Here is a 7488-nt window from a genome sequence, read left to right on the forward strand (position 1 = left end):
ACCGGAAGTGATGGCGTAATGTCATTTATCCGGAAAACATAGAATAAAGCCTGGATTCGGCGTACGGAAATGAAAATCATTTTTTGAATTAATGGCAACCCGTGAGTAATATTTTTACAATGTCACTGTTACTCTCTTTCTTACGTTAGAATATGATATTAAAACATCTGACACGTAAAATAATTCAAAATAATGTCTTAAAATTACCTTGAAATGTGCGGTTCACTTTAATAATGGTCAAATATCTCAAAAATAAGCACATGGACCTTTACATTTTATATCACCACATTATAGACCATATGTTTATTTACGATTGTGAGAAGTTTCATTAAAATCTACATTATAGGAAAATTTCTATAAGCGAAAATTTTATAAAAGAGATTTTCCCATAGACTCCCATTATGAAAAAATGCGTTAGGTCCACAATTTTTAAATCAGTCTAGCACACGACCCTATCTTTTTTAATTGCTGGATTTTCTAAGAATATTCTGAAGTTTTGAAAAATCAGGGTTTAATAAGATTCTACATTGTAGAAAAAATTTCGATCCAAACATGCAGAACTACCTTAAATCTTGCCGTCTATTGAATTTAATCCTTTTAGCTTATTAATTGAAATTGAACGTGATTAATTTGATTTTGTAGGTAATCATAATATAGGTAATAGACAAACTTAAAAGTAGCACTTCATTATTTGTGAAAATGCTTGTTTTGCAGTTTCTAGAATATAGTATTACTAGCATAACAAGTGGATTCGGAAGTTTGTATCTTTATACTAAATCATATGTGTTCATGAATAAAGCCCTCTTAGACCTTCTGACATCCAATGTCATGTTCTGATTAGTAGCGCTCCCCAATCCCTTTTCTATTTTCCCAGCCACTACAAGAACAACATCAGAAAATACTACATGTAAATTTGAAGTATATGATCTTTTTTTTCAGTTTTTTCTTATATAATAATTCTGTTCTGTAATAAATGTAATTGATATATACAGCCATATCTTCTTTACAGTCTTAAGTCATCTCTGTTGAGTATTGATTTAAGAAGTTGTGAAATAACGCAATGGCCATGACCATCAATAATTCAATTAATGACTTTCTAAAGTTGCTTACTCATCACTGTTGGTAACTCATGTGTCACAGTTTCATGATGATGTGTATTGATCTGTACACGGTACTTAATATAAAGAGCATATTGATAAAACATTGAAAATGTTTCACCATTCCTTAATAACACGGCGTAGATGCATTTAAAAAATTTCAGGATTGAATATTTACCACAAATATTTAAATAATAATGAAATATGTCATATATTATGAAACAAACATCTAGGTCGTGTACGTTAATAACGCAGTTGTCTTACTTACAAGCGTTTATTTTCGGTGATAACTACAATGGACTTAATTGCTATTATTAATAACATTTCTATATCGCTCTTGTATTATACTGGTTGTAGAATCTATACAGTAAAACCAAAAAGACTACAAGGACAAAACAAAAAAGCACTTAGGACAACTTAAATAGAAATTAGGGACAAAGCAAAACCATTCAAAACCATTCAGGACAACCTAAACAGAAATTAAGGAAAACTTAAATAAATAGAAATTAAGGACATAAAAAACACTCAGTACAACATGAATAGAAATTAAGGACAAAACAAACACCCAGGACAACTTAAATAGAACTTAAGTACAAATAAAGGACAAAAAGAAACACATTCAGGACAACTTAAGTAGAAATTAAGGACAAAACAAACACATTCAGGACAACTTAAGTAGAAATTAAGGACAAAACAGACACATTCAACACATTCAGGACAACTTAGACAAAACAAAAACATTCACGACAACATAAATAGAGAACAATGACGAAACAAAAGCATTCAGGACAACTTATAAATTGAAAAAAAGTGCCAAAACAAAAACATTCAGGACAACTTAAATTGAAACAAGTGAATGAAGTATTGCCATGCAATACAATGTCCCCTACTGGAAGGCACTTAATTTTCTCTACTGCAGTATAGCATAATGAACTGATATCTGTCAATGATGTATAAACAATATTGTACTATATATACAGTATGTTATAAACAAAAGACTTGGATTAAAAATTGTATATATAAAACCCTATAGTTTTTTCATATAGCATTTTTGGCCGATTATCAAAATGATGACGTTATTTATAGTAAAAAAAAATCCATATACGTCCACACAAAACTCTTTATCAGGAAGAGATAGGTCAAAATACACCTAAAAATTGGATGTAACATGCATGTTGTACCACATAAAACTGGTCTCGATTTTTCCCTACGGCCTGTAATAAGTAAGTTACAATATAAGCTATTTATAGTAAAACAAAGGGACATAATTCTAAAAAAACAAGAGTGCCTCATGGTGGTGAACATTTGTGCCAAGTTACATCAAAATCCCCCATGCATGAAGAAGAAGTGTTCCAGACAAAGTCATTCTTGTATCTGACCTTTGGCATCTGTGTGGGACCTTGACCTTCGACCTAGGGACCAGGTTCTTGTGCAGGACACCCCCTCTCATAGTGGTGAACATTTGTGCCAAGTAATATTCAAATCCTATTTTGCAGGACAAAGTTATACACCGGACAGGAAAATGTCCCATTAACCTTTCATCTCCAGGTGTAACCTTGACCTTTAAGCTAGGGTTCTGATTGTTGCGCATGACACGTCGTTTCATCATGGGGAACATTTATGCCAAGTAATATCAAAATCCCTTCATGGATGGCAGAGTTATGGACAGACCCTATTCATGCCATGTTAACATTTGACTGCCAAGTGTGACCTTGACCTTTGAGGTAGGGGGCTGAAAGTTGTGCATGACACATCGTCTTATTATGAGGTACATTTGTGCCAAGAAATATTAAAATCCCTTCATGGATGACAGAGTTATAGACCGGACACGAAACAGACCCTGTTCATGCCATGTTAATATTTGACTGCCAAGTGTGACCTTGACCTTTGAGGTAGGGGTCTGAAAGTTGTGCATGACATGTCGTCTTATCATGGGAAACATTTGTGCCAAGTAATATTAAAATCCCTTCATGGATGACAGAGTTATATACCGGACACGAAATTGCGGACGGACGGACGGAAAGACGGACGGAATGACGGACGGACGGAAAAGCGCATTCCTATAGTCCCCGAAACTGGTTTTCAACCAGTAGGGGACTAAAAAGTAACAAAACAAAAACATTCAGGACAACTTGAATTAAAAAATGGACCAAACAAAAAACATTCAAGACAACTGAAAGTAAAAAGTTAAAAAACAAAAACATTCAGGGCAACGCAAAAAGAGAACAATGACAAAACAAAAACACTCGTGACAAATTAAATAGAAAACGAGAACAAAACAAAAACATTCAGGACAAATAACTGAAAATAACTGAAAACAATGACGCTAAGTTCTGTGAAAAAGTCTCTTGAATGCCAAAGATAACAAAGAATTAAACTTGTTTGACTGACTAACACATTGACAGACGGACAAAACAAGCGTGTAGACAAGGACAAAATGAAAATATGAACCGTTTTTCATGTAAAATTTCCTAAACATTTAAAGCCATTTTAGAATGCACCATTTCTGAACAGTGAATAGAAAGATAGATGAACGGATGAACAGACAAATGGAGAATAAAAATGTACATTTATATCATATTATCTTATACGTATGTATGAAGTTTCATGCAAACCTCTCCTGTACTTTTAAGTTATGGCATAATGCAGTGTTTGTCATATTTCAATTGCTTGTAGCCTTAGCAACCATATTTCTGAACAACAACCAAACAAAGGATTATACATTCTTTCAACGGTGTCATCTGACTATATAGAGGCTTTCATGAAAAAATATGCAGCACTTTCAAAGTTGCACGACACGCCTTTTATGACTGGCGGACAGACGGACGGACAGATTAAGGGCAAATCATAAGTCCCTTACCTGTGAAACCCTGGAGGGGACTTAGGGTTTGTCCTCAATCTGTCCATTTCACTGATAGGAGACAAGTAAACGTATACGTTTTGGCACCACCTTGGATCAGTCATTGCTTTAAACAACAATGGAGAGTTAACATTAAGTATGCGGGGTACACTTTCTGTGTGTTTAATCATCGTGTTAATAAGTAACAGCTGCTGTCACTGCTATAGTATTTGTTTTAACTCGACTGTTGAAGTAATAAAGGGCAGATGTTAGTTTGGTTTAGGCCAAGGTACCCATGAAGGTCAAGGATAGTAGTGTTAGAAATTGTTATACTGTGAAATAATGTTAAGATGTTTGCAACACACACTTATAAGCACTTTATGTGTATTTTCACAAAGACAAGGACCATAACTCCAGTCTGATTGAGTAAAATCCCAAACAGAACACCAGGTGTGCAACTTCACATACTATATAACAATTCCCTCATGTTTTATGACTCAAAGCCTAATACTTTTTAGATACATGCGACACAAACTTGTAATACATTTATGCACGTATCTGACAATCAAGGGCCATAATTTAGGTCTGACTGACAGAAATCCAGAACAAAACCCCAGGTGCACAACGCCACATGCTGAAAAAGTACTTTGGGTGAAATACTCTTTGAGATATGAACAACACAAACTCGGGCAGACGGACAGACGGACGAACAAGGGCAACTCTAAGCCCCCTACACCAAAAATGGGGACGGCATATTTTAAATTAACTTTTTTAGAATATAAGATAAGGATTATGTTTTGGTGTTGTACAAATCATTGATACAATTTTTTTTTTAATTATAAAATGGGATCGCATATTTTAAATGCCTTTCTGAATATGAAGGACACCATGATGTAACCACTCTCTATATTTCTCAGCTGACTCTTCCGGTTGTTACAGTTTTTATTTGATGTTGCTTAATCTCCATTACAAAATAGAATATATTTTGTACCAGCTGTCTTCTTTACGTTTCTTACTTAAAAAACCACCTGCCTCCGTAATACTTGCGGTAGAATGTCAAACATAAAATTAATCATTGCAGCATATGGTAAGACATTTTCTCATCTATGTCGGACCATTCAAACAGCTGGTTCAAAATATTCTCATCAACGGATACAAAATAATATATGTTTGAACAGTCTTACTGTGTGAAGACATATGTACACAATATTGTATGAAATGCAGTAAAACTCGTGCGGGGTTGGGGGAGGGGTGGGGGAGTGGGGGTTCCTACATGTGAATGTGATGACAGGAAAATGTCCTAGATCCTTTTGAGTGATCCGTTTGGTTTTCTCTTTTTAGAGATTAAACATAATTATGGCAAAACTCCTAATGTTATCTTATCGTATAGCTCACATTGAATATAAACACACTGATGTAGTGCAACAGGAAATTGTTAGATTTGTATTCAAATGCAGTCGCATTCAAAGCGTATATAAAAACAAAAACAAAAAAACAAACGCATTCATGTCAAATAAGACAGAAAAACAGGGCCAAAAAACAACATGATTCATGATCATAGCTAACGAAGCTGATAGGTTTAATTCGTGACTTTATGATTAAATTTAAACCAAATAATTCCTCATGTCTGTATAAAAGAACAATTAGTTATATATGCACAGTATGATAATACAAACATTAAAATTTTGTACAAGACTATCAATATCAAATCTGAACTAACTCAGACACTGTGCTCAACAAAAAGTATAATCGTCCTTTAAATATTTCTGTAAATAAATGTTATTGAATCAGACGTATAAATTAAAGTTTGATCATTTGAACAGATTTGTTACCTAAAATATTGTTAACTTGAGAAATCATCAAACGGAAGTTATTTTCATGTTCCTTGATAATTTTTTCCCGCCTTCTTCTTGACTAGACATACAGCAGCAATAATGTTATCTGAATGATCTTTCTAAAATCGCAATTTTACGCGGAGTGAGACAACTTACGTTTCGGATGGAAGATTAGCCGGATCAAGTAAACAAAGATAACATAACATTATTACATCAGCAAAATTTACCCTAAAAACGAAAGGTCATCTCGGTAATATATTAACCGTATTTCGAAAATATAAAAGTTTGGGATACATGTATTTCCACTTCAACATTTCCACCTACAGAAAGGCACACAGGTTTTATGCGCGACAAATTAACTTGCGCTCTACATAAAAAACAAGAGGGAATATGTAGGTGCCTTATATCGCTCGCCTAACCTGGTTGTAGACTCAAAGAGAATCGGACTAGGTTTCATGTAGATCAAGTGTGGCCAGTGTCTTTCTATAATTTGAACTTTGAACCTTTTCAGCCTCAGACGAGCTAGTTTCAAAACTGACCAAAATATTATTAAGCATCCTGACTATGTTTCACGTATACTAGTACTCCAAACAATATGGGTTCCGTCCAAACAAGGCTCCGCAGTTCAACACCATCGCGTTTGAATGACCTTATATTTATCTACACCACTGGTACCATTTTTATATCCCCACAAAACATGTTTGTGGGGGAGGGGGGGCTATATAGGGGTCAGTTTGACATGTCCCGCCCCGACCCGTCGCGTCGCGTCGCGTCCAGAAATCTATATGCCTGGAAGGATTTTAATTTAACTTCACATTATTCTTCCTCAAGACCAGATGACGTGTTGAAGACATCACCTATGTCTGATGGTCAAAGGTCAAGGTCACAATTCAAGGTCAAAGGTTAGATATTTGGTTTTTGCTCCATAACTTCTATGTGCCTGGAAGGGTTTTATTACTAAATGGATTTGATTCAAACTTAAAATATTGTTCAACATCATCACCCATATCATATGACACAAGGACCATAACTCTTGCACCAATATTTCATAAATTATGCCCCCCCTTTTTTTACTTAGAATTTCAGGTTAAAATTTTCATACACTTTCACTCTATCTCAGTTATTACTAAATGGATTTGATTCAAACTTGAAAAAGATGTTCCACCTGATCACCCACATCATGTGACACAAGGGCCATAACTCTTGCACCAATATTTCATAAATTATGCCCACCATTTTACTTAGAATTTCAGGCTAAAGTTTTGATACACTTTCTCTCCATCTCAGTTATTACTAAATGGATTTGATTCAAACTTAAAATAGATGTTCCACCTTATCAACCATATCTTGTGACACAAGGTGCATAACTCTGACATCAATTTTTCATGAATTATGCCCCCTTTTTCTTAGAATTTAAGAGTAATTTTGATGCATTTTCACTATATCTCAGTTATTACGAAATGCATTTGATTCAAACTTGAAGTATTGTTCCACAACACCCACATCATATGACACAAGGTGCATAACTCTTGCACCAATTTTTCCTGAATTATGCACCCTTTTTGCTAGGAATTAAACTTAAATAGTGTTTTGATACACTTTATCTGTACCTCCCTTATTATTTGATATTTTTAACGCATACTCGAGCTATTGTGCAATATTCATCCACCACTGGAGTCATTAAACACTCCAGTGACAGTTCTTGACAGATTTAAAT

This window comes from Mercenaria mercenaria, chromosome 2 (genome assembly GCF_021730395.1).
Source record: "Mercenaria mercenaria strain notata chromosome 2, MADL_Memer_1, whole genome shotgun sequence".
NCBI lineage: Eukaryota > Metazoa > Mollusca > Bivalvia > Venerida > Veneridae > Mercenaria > Mercenaria mercenaria.